The sequence below is a fragment of the Dreissena polymorpha genome, chromosome 5 (assembly GCF_020536995.1).
Source record: "Dreissena polymorpha isolate Duluth1 chromosome 5, UMN_Dpol_1.0, whole genome shotgun sequence".
NCBI lineage: Eukaryota > Metazoa > Mollusca > Bivalvia > Myida > Dreissenidae > Dreissena > Dreissena polymorpha.
The window spans coordinates 41,921,631-41,937,909 of NC_068359.1; positions in this window are offsets into that span (position 1 = coordinate 41,921,631).

Genomic DNA, 16,279 nt, shown 5'->3' on the forward strand with positions numbered 1-16,279 from the left:
CAGTTTTGCAATGTACTGTTATGTTAATAGCAGAAGGACTTTAGCTAGATTAGTAACCGTCCTGGTATTTTACTTGTGTTGTTATTGATATAATACTTGAATGTATAGTTTATAAAGTGTAGCTAAGTTTAATGTTAATAGTGTGCAAAATAATCAATATCTCGTAAAATTTGATAGTGTGATGCTGCGTAAAAAACATAGATGATGGTGATGATGATGATATAGTTGTTGTGTTTAATGTCTGCCTTGTTATTCAAACACACCTTCGCCGATCTTTGATGACGGACTATCAGACATTTCACTGGGCAACAAGGGCTCTTTATGATTCATTTTACTAGTGTTCTGTGCACAATTTTTAGTTTTCTCTACTTTATCCTCTACGTCTCTCATCAATACGAACCAGAACATTAATTCGCATGCTCTCTTGTGTCATGCTACTTAGCATTGATGTGTTCGATGCACAATGTGCAACATTACACGTTGTAGCCGTTTTGGGATTATAACATATAACGCGTTGTTTACAATTCCATCAACATATTCGTGAGTTTGTGTCCAAGCGTTTAATGGAGTCTGGTACTTATTTTCAGGTCATCCTTTTTCAATCAAGGGTTTGATACATCGCATGTCCACATCTTCTTCAGAAGCTTTATGTCAACACCCTATATTTCAACTCAGACATAGGTAAATTAGCACGCAACTGTATTTGATTGATATCAATATCCGGTATTTTGTCCTGAGTATCTGGTTATTTATTTCTTGACGCAAACATAGTTTTACCAGATTTATAGTTCACCTTGAAAATACTCTTAATAGGTTTGTGATCCGCCTCTACTTTAATCTCGCCTCCATACAACTCATGGGATTTTTTTTTTCAACCAAACATAATTGCAAGTCACTTTTTCAATTTGAAATGATCTCTACTGTGTTGGATTCAATACACGGGATTAATATGCAGTTAATTTTTTGTTTTGCTGAAAGACTGCTGCAAGTCCAAATGAACTAGAATCTACGTTCAACGTTAGACTCTAACTTGGATTCTAAAAAACTAAAACAAGTGTTGTCGATGTCATTTTCTTATTTTTGTTTAAAGTTTTCGTCTTGTATTTCCCACTGCCAGTCTGCATGTCCTTTTCCAACAATTTTCGAATTGGCGCACTTATCTCTGACATATTTGGCAAACATTTCTGCAGGTATGTGATGAAGCTTAGACATGCGGGTGCTTCTTTCTTATTTTGAGGTCTAACCATGTATTGATCAGTTCTGACCTTTTCATGGTCTGCCTCAAGACCCTTTTGGCTGATTTTATGACCCACATAATGGGCTTCTTTATTCCGGAAAAAGCATTTTCTTAAAATCAGTTTTAAGTTGTTTGTTGCATTTTGTCTAATACTTGCTTTAGTCTTTTGTTCATGTTCTTGGATGTTTTTTTCCAAAGAATATGATGTCAAGTACTATCACCTGCGTTCCATCTAGATCCTGTATCATCACTGTCATGACACGCTGATATATTTCATGAATGGAATATTCGCAGTCTTCATGTAACATTATGCAATAAGCTAGACCTATTTATTATATAGCTAGATTGCACATAAGTTCACAATACCTTTGCATGCCTTTACAGACAAAATTTCCTGAAATTCACAAGAAATAATTTGCATCATAAAGACAAATTTTTTAGTTTTGACGGGAATAAAAAAAGTGTTTCATGGTGGTTTATAAATAGATTGTGTCACTTTAAAAATGATTGATACATATGGATTTAAACAATAACTGGATGAAAAACATATATAATGTTGAGTCCAGTGATTTTGATATAAGGGTATTTACGTAGCTTCCATAGAAGTATGGTATACCTATACAAACGTCCAGATGCCGTGATGCAAGAAAACAAACTATGTTTACCTGGGAAAAGAATGATGCAGGAGAAAAAACAAAGGACAAAAACAACCAATCTTATATGCTGTATCTATGTATTAAGTTGAATAACAAATTTAATTTTAGTTAAAGCGACTTGGCAACCTTTGTGCCTACTGGAAACACTGCAAATCCAGCCAGCTCACAGGCTATAACAACCTTTGTGCCTACTGGAAACACTTCAAACCCAGCGAGGTCACAGGCTATAACAACCTTCGGGCATACTGGAAACAAGTGCAAACCCAGCCAGCTAACAGGCTATAACAACCTTCGGGCGTACTGGAAACACTGCAAACTCAGTCAGCTAACAGGCTATAACAACCTTCGGGCGTACTGGAAACACTGCAAACCCAGCCAGCTAACAGGCTATAACAACCTTCGGGCGTACTGGAAACACTGCAAACCCAGCCAGCTAACAGGCTATAACAACCTTTGGGTGTACTAGAAACACTGCAAACCCAGCCAGCTAACAGGCTACAACAACCTTCGGGCGTACTGGAAACACTGCAAACCCAGCCAGCTAACAGGCACCAACAACCTTCGGGCGTACTGGAAACACTGCAAACCCAGCCAGCTAACAGGCATTAACAACCTTTGGGTGTACTAGAAACACTGCAAACCCAGCCAGCTAACAGGCTATAACAACCTATGGGCGTACTAGAAACACTGCAAACCCAGCCAGCTAACAGGCTATAACAACCTTCAGGCATACTAGAAACACTGCAAACCCAGCCAGCTAACAGGCTATAACAACCTTCTGGCGTACTGGAAACACTGCAAACCCAGCGAGCTCACAGGCTATAACAACCTTTGGGCGTACTAGAAACAGTGCAAACCCAGCCAGCTAACAGGCTATAACAACCTTTGGGTGTACTAGAAACACTGCAAACCCAGCCAGCTAACAGGCTATAACAACCTTCGTGCGTACTGGAAACACTGCAAACCCAGCCAGCTAACAGGCTATAACAACCTTCGTGCTTACTGGAAACACTGCAAATCCAGCGAGCTCACAGGCTATAACAACCTTTGGGCGTACTAGAAACACTGCAAACCCAGCCAGCTAACAGGATATAACAACCTTCGGGCGTACTGGAAACACTCCAAACCCAGCCAGCTAACAGGCTATAACAACCTTCGGGCGTACTGGAAACACTGCAAACCAAGCCAGCTCACAGGCTATAACAACCTTCGGGTGTACTGGAAACACTGCAAACCCAGCCAGCTAACAGGCATTAACAACCTTTGGGCGTACTAGAAACACTGAAAACCCAGCCAGCTAACAGGATATAACAACCTTCGGGCATACTGGAAACACTGCAAACCCAGCCAGCTAACAGGATATAACAACCTTCGGGCGTACTGGAAACACTGCAAACCCAGCGAGCTCACAGGCTATAACAACCTTCGGGTGTACTGGAAACACTGCAAACCCAGCGAGCTCACAGGCTATAACAACCTTCGGGCATACTGGAAACACTGCAACCCCTGCCAGATAACAGGCTATAACAACCTTCGGGTGTACTAGAAACACTGCAAACCCAGCAAGCTAACAGGCTATAACAACCTTTGGGCCTATTGGAAACACTGCCAACCCAGCCAGATAACAGGCTATAACAACCTTTGGGCGTACTGGAGAAACTGTAAACCTAGTTCTGAGGAACCTTGTAATGTCTCTGATGATGTTTGAACCTTACTTTTGCTTGTTACGGCAAATCCCTTTTTAATGATAATGTATTCAGGATGTAGACTTTTTTTACTGGCAAAGAACCTCTCATGCTTTAGTATTGATTTTGTTCGGTACTTGTTGGCTTATTCAGACAAAATTCTTCCCATTTCTTGATGTCACAAGTATGTTTGTAAATTAAAATTGTATCTTTTTTTTAAGGATTAGACATGACAAGATTATGGACAGACTTGAAGAAGAGTTCCTGTAACAACTCACTTAGCCTTTTGTGGGTAGGGGAATAATAAACAAAATTTATGTATTTATTTGGTTTTAAAGAACTGTACAGTATTATTTTTCAGTTTCAGATAACCAAACATAAGTTCAGAATACCTTTGCATGCCTTTACAGACAAAATTTCCTGAAACTCACAAGAAATAATTTGCATCTTAAAGACAAATTTTTTAGTTTCTTCAGAATAAAAGTGTTTCATAATGGTTTATAAATAGATTGTGTCACTTTAAAAATGATTGATACATGGATGTAAACAATAACTGGATGAACAAGCAAATTCGTTGAATTGATATCCCCCGCGTATATGCTTCTGGACACAAAAGTATTATATTTGACACTCAAAAAAGCATTTTTTCAAGATACAAAGGGCCATAACTCTGTTTTTAACAGATGGTGTACAATGCCATTTGCGTGCATCATCCTTTCATCCATATATATACTCATACCAAGTTTCAATGAAATCCGCCAAAGCACTTCCAAGATATCGCTCCGGACGAAAAAGGGACGGACAGACAGCCAGACAACGCCAAAACAATATCCCTCTGCCTCTGGCGGGGATAAAATACTCATACCAAGTTTCAATTAAATCCGCCAAAGCACTTTCAAGATATGGCTCTGGACACAAAAGTGCCTATAAGAAAAAGGATTTTTTCAAGATACAAAGGGCCATAACTCTGGTTTTAACAGATGGTGTACAATGCCATTTGGCATGAATCATCCTCTTATGCATATATATATACTCTGAGAAGTTTCAATGAAATACGCCAAAGCACTTCCAAGATATGGCTCCGGACACAAAAGTGACGGACGGACGGACAGCCGGACGGACAGCCGGACAACGCCAAAACAATATCCCCCGCCAGAGGTATATATTCATACCAAGTTTCAATGAAATCCGCCAAAGCACTTCCAAGATATGGCTCCGGACACAAAAGTGCTTATAGTAAAACGCAATTGTTCAAGATACAAAGGGCCATAACTCTGTTTTCAACAGATGGTATACAATGCCATTTGGCGTGCATCATCCTCTTCTGCATATATATATTCATACCAAGTTTCAATGAAATCCGCCAAAGCACTTCCAAGATATGGCTCCGGACACAAAAGTGCCTATAGTAAAAATCATTTTTTCAAGATACAAAGGGCCATAACTCTGTTTTTAACAAATGGTGTACAATGCCATTTGGCGTGCATCATCCTCTTATGCATATATATACTCATACCAAGTTTCAATGAAATCCGCCAAAGCACTTCCAAGATATGGCTCCGGACACAAAAGTGCCTATAGTACAAAGCATTTTTTCAAGATACAAAGAACAATAACTCTGTTTTTAACAGATGGTGTACAATGCCATTTGGCGTGCATCATCCTCTTATGCATATATATACTCATACCAAGTTTCAATGAAATCCGCCAAAGCACTTCCAAGATATGGCTCCGGACACAAAAGTGCCGGATGGATGGACGGACGGACAGTCGGACGGACGGACAACGCCAAAACAATATCCCTCCGCCTCTGGCGGGGGATAATAAAAACATATATAATGTTGAGTCCAGTGATTTTGATATAAGGGTAATTTATTTAGCTTTCATAGACAAGCTTAGCTTTCAACCTTTGTGCCAACTGGAAACACTGCAAAGCCCGTTCTGAGGAACCTTGTAATGTCTCTGATGATGGTTGCACACTTACTTTTGCTTGTTACGGCAAATCCCCTTTTTTCGAGTATTGAGTTGGAATCAACTTTGAGTTTGAGCAAAATATTTGAGCAAGCTTTCAACCTGTCTCAAGTTATTAAGCAGAGCTCAAACATGGCCTCTTTTATTGAACGCATTCATCGTTCACGAAGATGTCAGCCGATTTAACGCGTTTTTTGCAGACCGAAGAAACCCTCTATTAATTAATCTGGTGAAGAAGTCAGAGAGAGATATAAACTTCACCCGGAAACGATTTATTTCATCATTGAATTGGTGTTCAATGCATTGGACACACCGACTTCAGAGAGACCAACATGAATGCTTCATGTGACAAATACTCCAGATATTATGATTTATGCAAATTTAAACTGAAATCCCATAATACATAAAAATGACATTGGCAATATAAGAAAAACGGGTATGCACTATTGTCTGCTGTGACCTTGATTTTAAAGTAAGACGCATTGTTTGTGGGAGCAACACATGGTCTTGCTATGATTATCATTGTGCAAGTTTAATTAAGAATCACATCATGCACAAGAATGTTATTGCTAGAACAGGACATGACAAAACCATTCAGGACAGCAACAAGGGATGCGAGTGCTTGTGGGGGTGCATTGGGTGATAATGCTTAGGACAGTAATAGTGACTGGGATTCAGATCCCGAAGTCAGTGTAGAAGAGGAGGGGTGTTCCACAGACAATGCCTCAAGTGCATTCGAGCTAGGTAGAATAATCCAGAAGAGGACAGCTCCAATTCTTGTTAAGGCGCCTGTGAAGCAGGCAAAAGTTTCAGAGTCCAAAGCCCCCAAACCAGTGGGTTTTGACAAAGTAGAGGCTGTGAAAGGTTACGCTCTTTTGGCGTTCAGGTGGATGACATACCAAAGACAGATGTGCAAGAGTATGCTGTGAAGGTCGACAGGAGGAAGTTGTCGTTGATAAAAAGGGAACACAAATATTGGACACAGCCCCTGTTGTGAACGATTGCAAGTGCAATAATTGCACAAGTGCAACCACTGTGGGATCTACTTTGAAGACATGGCAATGTTCTTTGTTCACAAGGGATGCTATACATAAGTGACCCGCAGTTGTTTTATTAAATATAATAGTTTGAGGTCTATGTACATATAAGAGCAGATCCCAGATCATAACAGTTACTTTAGTATATAGTATTCGAGGTCAGAGATTTGTAGCATTTTTATTATTATTTATTTATTGTTTCAAACCAATCATTTTATTAATGGCAAATCATAAAGCAATGTAGCTGAAGGAAAATTGTATTATATTTTATTGTGTTTTCAATTTATTGTCTGAGCCATACTAAAGATTATTTAGATATCAAAGTGTATGCAGTGTGGATCAAACAAAGGAAGTTTCTTCAATCTAACTTATATTATACAAATTTAATTCCAACTGTAAGGAACCTGAGCGTATTTTTTTTTAACCTGTACCTGCGAGGATGGACCAGGTAGATGCGAAGATCGTAAGACTGGATGGTGGAGCGAACAAGCTGAATTGCTTTTTGAGAGCGATTGAAGAACTGAAAACAATGTACATATAGGAGCAGACCCCAGATCATAACAGTTACTTTAGTATATAGTATTCGAGGTCAGAAATTTGTAGCATTTTTATTATTATTTATTTATTGTTTCAAACCAATCATTTTATTAATGGCAAATCATAAAGCAATGTAGCTGAAGGAAAATTGTATTATATTTTATTGTGTTTTCAATTTATTGTCTGAGCCATACTAAAGACCATTTAGATATCAAAGTGTATGCAGTGTGGATCAAACAAAGGAAGTTTCTTCAATCTAACTTATATTATACAAATTCAATTCCAGCTGTAAGGAACCTGAATGTATTTTTTTAACCTGTACCTACGAAGATGGACCAGGTAGATACGAAGATCGTAAGACTGGATGGTGGAACGAACAAGCTGAATTGCTTTTTGAGAGCGATTGAAGAACTGAAAACAATGTACATATAGGAGCAGACCCCAGATCATAACAGTTACTTTAGTATATAGTATTCGAGGTCAGAGATTTGTAGCATTTTTATTATTATTTATTTACTGTTTCAAACCAATCATTTTATTAATAGCAAATCATAAAGCAATGTAGCTAAAGGAAAATTGTATTATATTTTATTGTGTTTTCAATTTATTGTCTGAGCCATACTTAAGACCATTTAGATATCAAAGTGTTTGCAGTGTGGATCAAACAAAGGAAGTTTCTTCTATCTAACTTATATTATACAAATTTAATTCCAACTGTAAGGAACCTGAATGTATTGTTTTTAACCTGTACCTGCGAGGATTGACCAGGCAGATGCGAAGATCGTAAGACTGGATGGTGGAGCGAACAAGCTGAATGGCTTTTTGAGAGCAATTGAAAAACTGAAAACAATGTACATATAGGAGCAGACCCAAGATCATAACAGTTACTTTAGTATATAGTATTCGAGGTCAGAGATTTGTAGCATTTTTATTATTATTTATTTACTGTTTCAAACCAATCGTTTTATTAATAGCAAATCATAAAGCAATGTAGCTGAAGGAAAATTGTATTATATTTTATTGTGTTTTCAATTTATTGTCTGAGCCATACTAAAGACCATTTAGATATCAAAGTGTTTGCAGTGTGGATCAAACAAAGGAAGTTTCTTCTATCTAACTTATATTATACAAATTTAATTCCAACTGTAAGGAACCTGAATGTATTTTTTTTTAACCTGTACCTGCGAGGATGGACCAGGTAGATGCGAAGATCGTAAGACTGGATGGTGGAGCGAACAAGCTGAATTGCTTTTTGAGAGCGATTGAAGAACTGAAAACAATGTACATATAGGAGCAGACCCCAGATCATAACAGTTACTTTAGTATATAGTATTCAAGGTCAGAGATTTGTAGCATTTTTATTATTATTTATTTACTGTTTCAAACCAATCATTTTATTAATAGCAAATCATAAAGCAATGTAGCTAAAGGAAAATTGTATTATATTTTATTGTGTTTTCAATTTATTGTCTGAGCCATACTAAAGACCATTTAGATATCAAAGTGTTTGCAGTGTGGATCAAACAAAGGAAGTTTCTTCTATCTAACTTATACAAATTCAATTCCAACTGTAAGGAACCTGAATGTATGTTTTTAACCTGTACCTGCGAGGATGGACCAGGTAGATGCAAAGAGCATAAGACTGGATGGTGGAGCGAACAAGCTGAATGGCTTTTTGAGAGCGATTGAAGAACTGAAAACAAAGACTGACAAGTGCTGCATAGGTAAGTGGGGTTATTCTGAACTGTTTACCAGCCTTCATATACTTACAAAAATATAACTGTAGACATTTGCCCACACATATAAACATTCTTCCACATTGAAGAAATTATTTTTTTATGTCCATATCACCTCGAGGCTTGGTAAAACATATCATGTATAATTATTATATGTGGCACTATTTGATATATCTTTAAATACCACAACAATATTCTCTATATAATATATCATTCTGTCAAATCATAGCTCCTGTTATAAAGTGTCAGTGGTGTGATAATCGGTTGATGAGAGGAGATTAAAGGGGTGTTCTCACACGTGGTTAACTTAAAGTTATGATCGTATTAATACATGACTGATTGATATGATTACTGTATATGAAATTACCCATGATCACAGAAAACACACATTGGCTTCCCCACTTTGAGTACTGGCAGCGTTATTTACTTCTTACTTTATATCCTGTATGATGATCAATTCTGATGTTTCTATTTTCTGTATGATGTTTTTGAGCCTGTTAATGGTTTTCATTTTCAGCTGCTGTTGAGTTTGAGGTACTTGGCTAAAGGAGCCTTTTACAGTGAAGTTGCTGACATAGTGTTAGCAGGAGCTCCGTATCCAGAGTCATTGGCGCATTTGTCAATGGCATAAATGCACACATCGACAATATAAGGATTTCAGTTTATTAGGTGATATATCACTGTCAATAATAGTCTTTTCATTTGTGGAAGACATTTTAATGCATTTTTTTTCAAACATAGTTTTGTTAGTACTTTTTATTTACAAAAACTAATTTAATTTGTAATATGTGAACATTTTACACTTTTTCCAGATTTCCCACACATCCTCAAAGTTTGTTAAAGGTAAAATGGGAATTCTTCAGAAAGTGCTCCTTGCTGAACATTGTGGGTGCCATTGATGGCACATTGGTGCCAATTGTGGCACCATCAGACCAAGAGGAAGCTTTGCTTGTAGAAAAGGTTTCCACGCCCTGCATTGCCGGGCAGTTTAATCACCAGACTTGATGCAAGATTTATTTTGTTATATCAAATACTTGGTTTCATTTCGTTATGCTGTGTTTTACATGTAACATCACAATCATGTTGACTGTGTAATAACCAATGGCAGCTAATGTAGGGTCAGTAATATCTGGTTTTGCATGAGCTGCAATTAAAGATAAAACGGCTCCCTGTTGTATTAAAGAATACTAATGAAAGCAACTTATAAGTCCCCACTAAATGATCTTTCAGCCTTCCTTCTGAGTCAAGTAATGTGAGTAAAATTGTAGTTTACTATCACATATGATTTTGTATTCAGGACGTAGACTTTTTTACTGGCAAAGAACCTCTCATGCTTAAGTATTGATTTTGTACAGTACTTGTTGGCTAATTGGGACAAAATTCTTCCTAGTTCTGGATGTCACAAGTATTTGTAAATTTAAGTTGTATCTGTTTTTTTCGTCCTAAGAATAAGACATGACAAGATTATGGATAGACATGAAGACCAGAATTCCTGTAACAACTCACTTAGCCTTTTGTGGGTAGGGGAATTATAAAAAAATGTACAATTTTTTATACGTAAGTTTATGTATTTATTTGTTGAAAAAACAAGAGCTGTCTCCATTGGAAGACATATACCCCCCAAAAATGCTTTTTCGAAACCTAAACAAAGATTTCGAAACCTAAACGCGGAACCTAAGTTCAAGGTCACGGTCAAAGGGGTCAAATTTGTGTGGGTATGAAAAGGCCTTGTCCATATACACATGCATACCAAATATGAAGGTTACATCTGAAGCCACATAGAAGTTATGAGCATGTTTCGAGCGGAAACGCAATTTTTTGATGATTCAAGAGCCGTAACTCAGAAGTGCCTGAGTAAATTTGGCTGATATAATCAAACTTAACCTAGATTGTATTACCTTACACATTTTATGAAGTTTGGTGAAGATCCAATGACAATTGGTGGAATTATTGAGCGGAAACAAGAAAAAAATTAATTTTTTTATGATTCAAGGGCTGTAACTCAGAAGTGTCTGGGTCAAATTGGCCAATTATCGAACTTGACCTAGATGTTATTGTCTTACACATTTTATGAAGTTTGGTGAAGATCTGATGACAATGGCTCAAGTTATTCAGCGGAAACGAGGAAAAACCCAATTTTACGATGAATCAAGGTCCGTAACTCAGGAGTGTGTGGGTCAATTTGGCCGATTATCGAATTTGACCCAGATGTTATTGCCTTACACATTTTCATGAAGTTTGGTGAAGATCTGATGACAATTGCTTGACTTATTGAGGGGAAACTAATCAGGACGGACTAATTAACTAATTAACTGACAGACGGACGGTGCGATTTTAATATGCCCCCAGAACCTATGTTCTGGGGCATAAAAAATTACTGTATTACTTTTAAGTTTCAGATAACCAAACATAAGTTCAGAATACCTTTGCATGTCTTCGCAGACACAAATTCCTGAAATTTACAAGAAATAATTTGCATCATAAAGACAAAAAGTTTAGTTTTGTCTTGAATAAAAAAAAGTGTTTCATATGGTTTATAAATGGATTGTGTCATTTTAAGAATGATTGATACACATGGATTCAAACAATAACTGGATAAAAAACATATATAACCTTGAGTCCAGTGATTTTGATATAAGGGCAATTTATTTAGCTTTCATAGAAGTATGCCATGATGCAAAAAAAAATTATTATGTTTACCTGGAAAAAGAATGATGTAGGAAAAAACAACAACAAAGGACAAAAACAACCCATCTTATATACTGTTTCTATGTATTAAGTTGAATTACAAATTTAATTTTAGTTAAAGCGACTTGTTCACAGATTTTGGCATATTTTGCATTTTGTCATTAAACGCTTTAAATTGTTAAATATAAATAATGAAACTAAAGAGCTCAAGTTTAAAACACGAATAAAATTTAAGAAAGAAAAACAAGTAATCTGCACCTGGGCAGGAACAACTGACCCTAAGGGAAAAAGTCAGCACTCAAACCACTTTGCCATCCGTGCTGCTATTGTACATTGTGTATTGTTTAATTTTATAAAAGCAATCTTAGTATTGTCACAATATATGCCAATAACAACAGAACTCTCCAAATTATTCAATTGTTTTGCGTTTGTAACCCTTTATAATTTTCAGATTTTTAAATCGATAAAAAAGATTTCCTTGCAAATAACACAGCTACAACCAAAATGTGCAAATCTGAAACCATTTTTATCAATTTGTCAATTTATCAAACTGTGAACAAGTCCCTTTAACGCAGGGACAATACTGCACGAGAATTTAAAAAGTGCCACATGACCAAAAGAATAGACATTTAAAGATCCATTGGTCTTCTTAATAGCAAATTTAGAAGACTAAAGAACTTCGATATGTTTAAGGAATTGGTGATGCATATTATGATTTCCTCGTGCAATGTTCTCCACAACTTATTTCATAAAAAATTATCTCCAGTAAATCTGTGGAGTGCAAAAATTACAATATTTTAAAAGGTTTTAAAACCCAGTGTGGGCCTATTTTATATTAGAAATGATTTGTGATACAGTTTAAATGGAATACTTGACATAAAACAAATTATTCATATCTATAAGGAATAATTTCCATTTATTTTTTGATACATAACGGGTAAGGTTGTTTACTTCCTCGTATCAAGGGTTGCTAACAGGTTGCCAACGCCGAGGTTCTCGGAATTTGCACACGTGACATTTCCTGGAATGCTACTTCCTTTTCTGTCAAGACGACATTCAGATCAGACAAACTTTTAAGCTTTTCATAAAATCACATTAAATCTTAGTCAGCATGAGAGGTAGAGGCGCGCAACAAATCGTAGGGATGCAAAAGAGGTCAAGGTAGGTAAGCCCAGACAGCAACAGGCTTAACAAAGGGGTAAAAGGTAATAATGTAATCGATTTTGAGCAACTGCTAAGAGGCCGAGATCGTGTCAAAAATAGATCAAGCACCATTATGGTTCCAAGTGAACCCCTTCAACCAAGCCAGCCAACAATGCCCACCGCGTTGAACATCACAACAGAGAGCACGGCCATGCCAACCATCCGGACAGTTTCTGATGACATAGCGGCCCATATCCCCTATCATTTGAAACAACAGATCTGGCGAGGCTTTAAATTGTTAAATATAAACCAGATGCCATCTTTGAATTTTCTGAAAATACATGAAGTTGAATAACATGGATTTGAATCAGAAATGGAAGGTAGGAAAAAAAGGGGATCTAAGCACCCCTGCGTTATATTGGACACAGCGTTATAACGGAGCGTGTTATATTGGAGTTACAGTGTAATTTGTTGATTTTGGGATCCGCTAGCACAGGGAAATCGTTTGTTGTCTCCGATGTAGCAAATGTATTACAATCCAAAGGGCAATGTGTTCACGTGACATGCTCCACCAGGATTGCCTGTGCAGAATATGGTTATATTTCCTTCATTAACATAATTTGCTTTGAAAATTAATGAACCATAGTTTCATCATCGCATTTCTGAATTTATGTTTGTTTTTTTACCTCATTCAATTTCATTTGGTATTGTATCAATGTCGCTGACAATAACTGGATATTTCCTACTATAAACTACCAATCATTAAAAATACATAACCAAAACACGTATTTTCTATTCTTTAAATGAAAGGCTTGTACAATCATCAGGGATTGTAAAACATGTTCATCAACCCTTTAATACTAATGACATGTATCATATATAGACATAAAGTTATTATTTTACAATAAAATATATTAACTTTAATAAATTGAGCGCTTATTTGAATGGACTCAAACAATAATATTACACACATATTTAAAGTAATACATATTTTATGAATAACATAGCATTCTGCATTTGTAATTGAAACACCATTATATGTGTATTTATACAATGTTTATTTTCATGTAGTGGAAGGCCACATGAAGTAAACACTGTTCACAAGTTCTTCAGTCTTTTAGATGATCAACATGATCATGAAGACATTGAAAATATTGTACACTTTAATCCAAGATATCAGAGCGTTGTTGAATATTTGAAACATTCTGATTCTGTAATAATTGACATGTTGGTAAACAAGTATGCAAAATATGAAAGCAATATGTCAAGGGACAAAGAAAATATTTGGGGTAGTACGAACACTTTAACATTTGCACGCTAACGCTAATGCAGACGCTGACGCCGGGGTGAGTAGGATAGCTCCACTATATATATTTCATATATAATAGTCTGAGTAGGGGCGTGGGGTATTGTTTGGGTGGAATTCATTGTGGTATTCAGGTAAGTGTTGTTTTGTCAAAGTAATAATAAAATGTGATCATAAATAAAGAAGTGATGGCAATTTAAGCAAAATGTTCAATTATCTAAGTGTAAAAGGGGCCATAATTATGTCAAAATGCTTGATACAGTGGTCTGCTCTTATTTATAGGTTGGGGTCATGTTGGTAAACAAGTATGCAACATATAAAAGCAATATGTCAAAGGATATAGGAAATATTTGGGGTAGTACGCAAACTTTAACATAGATTTATCAATAATATGCATATTCTAAGTATCAAAGGGGCAATAATTATGACAAAATGCTTGATAGAGTTGTCTACTCTTGTTTATAGGTTGGGGTGATGTTGGTAAACAAGTATAGCATTCTGCATTTGTAATTGAAACACCATTATATGTGTATTTATACAATGTTTATTTTCATGTAGTGGAAGGCCACATGAAGTAAACACTGTTCACAAGTTCTTCAGTCTTTTAGATGATCAACATGATCATGAAGACATTGAAAATATTGTACACTTTAATCCAAGATATCAGAGCGTTGTTGAATATTTGAAACATTCTGATTCTGTAATAATTGACATGTTGGTAAACAAGTATGCAAAATATGAAAGCAATATGTCAAGGGACAAAGAAAATATTTGGGGTAGTACGAACACGTTAACATTTGCACGCTAACGCTAATGCAGACGCTTACGCCGGGGTGAGTAGGATAGCTCCACTATATATATTTCATATATAATAGTCTGGGTAGGGGCGTGGGGTATTGTTTGGGTGGAATTCATTGTGGTATTCAGGTAAGTGTTGTTTTGTCAAAGTAATAATAAAATGTGATCATAAATAAAGAAGTGATGGCAATTTAAGCAAAATGTTCAATTATCTAAGTGTAAAAGGGGCCATAATTATGTCAAAATGCTTGATACAGTGGTCTGCTCTTATTTATAGGTTGGGGTCATGTTGGTAAACAAGTATGCAACATATAAAAGCAATATGTCAAAGGATATAGGAAATATTTGGGGTAGTACGCAAACTTTAACATAGATATATCAATAATATGCATATTCTAAGTATCAAAGGGGCAATAATTATGACAAAATGCTTGATAGAGTTGTCTACTCTTGTTTATAGGTTGGGGTGATGTTGGTAAACAAGTATGAAAACAAGGGCTGTTTGTAAAACATGCATGCCCCCCCATATGGGCTGTCTGTTGTAGTGGCAGCCATTGTGTGAATACGATTTTTGTCACTGTGACGTTGACCTTTGACCTAGTGACCTGAAAATCAATAGGGGTCATCTGCGAGTCACGATCAATGTACCTATGAAGTGTCATGATCCTAGGCAAAAGCGTTCTTGAGTTATCATCCGAAAATCATTTTACTATTTTGGGTCACCGTGACCTTGACCTTGTGACCTCAAAATCAATAGGGGTCATCTGCAAGTCATGATCAATCTACCTATGAAGTTTCATGATCCTAGGGGTATGCATTCTCGAGTTATCATCCGAAAACCATTTTACTATTTCGGGTCACCATGACCTTGACCTTTGACCTAGTGACCTCAAAATCAATAGGGGTCATCTGCGAGTTATGATCAATCTACTCATGAAGTTTCATGATCCTAGGCGTATGCATTCTTGAGTTATCATCCGGAAACCATTTTACTATTTCGGGTCACCGTGACCTTGACCTTTAACCTAGTGACCTCAAAATCAATAGGGGTCATCTGCAAGTCATGATCAATCTACCCATGAAGTTTCATGATCCTAGGCGTATGCGTTCTTGAGTTATCATTCAAAAACCATTTTACTATTTCGGGTCACCGTGACCTTGACCTTTGACCTAGTGACCTCAAAATCAATAGGGGTCATCTGCGAGTCATGATCAATGTACCTATGAAGTTTCATGATCCTAGGCCCAAGCGTTCTTGAGTTATCGTCTAACAACCACCTGGTGGACGGACCGACAGACCGACCGACAGACCGACCGACAGACCGACATGAGCAAAGCAATATACCCCCTCTTCTTCGAAGGGGGGCATAAATATAAGAGCAATATGTCAAGGGACAATGAAAATAAATGGGGTAGTACGAAAACTTTAACATTTGCTGCATATTCTAAGTGGAAAAGGGGCCATAATTATAACAAAATGCTTGA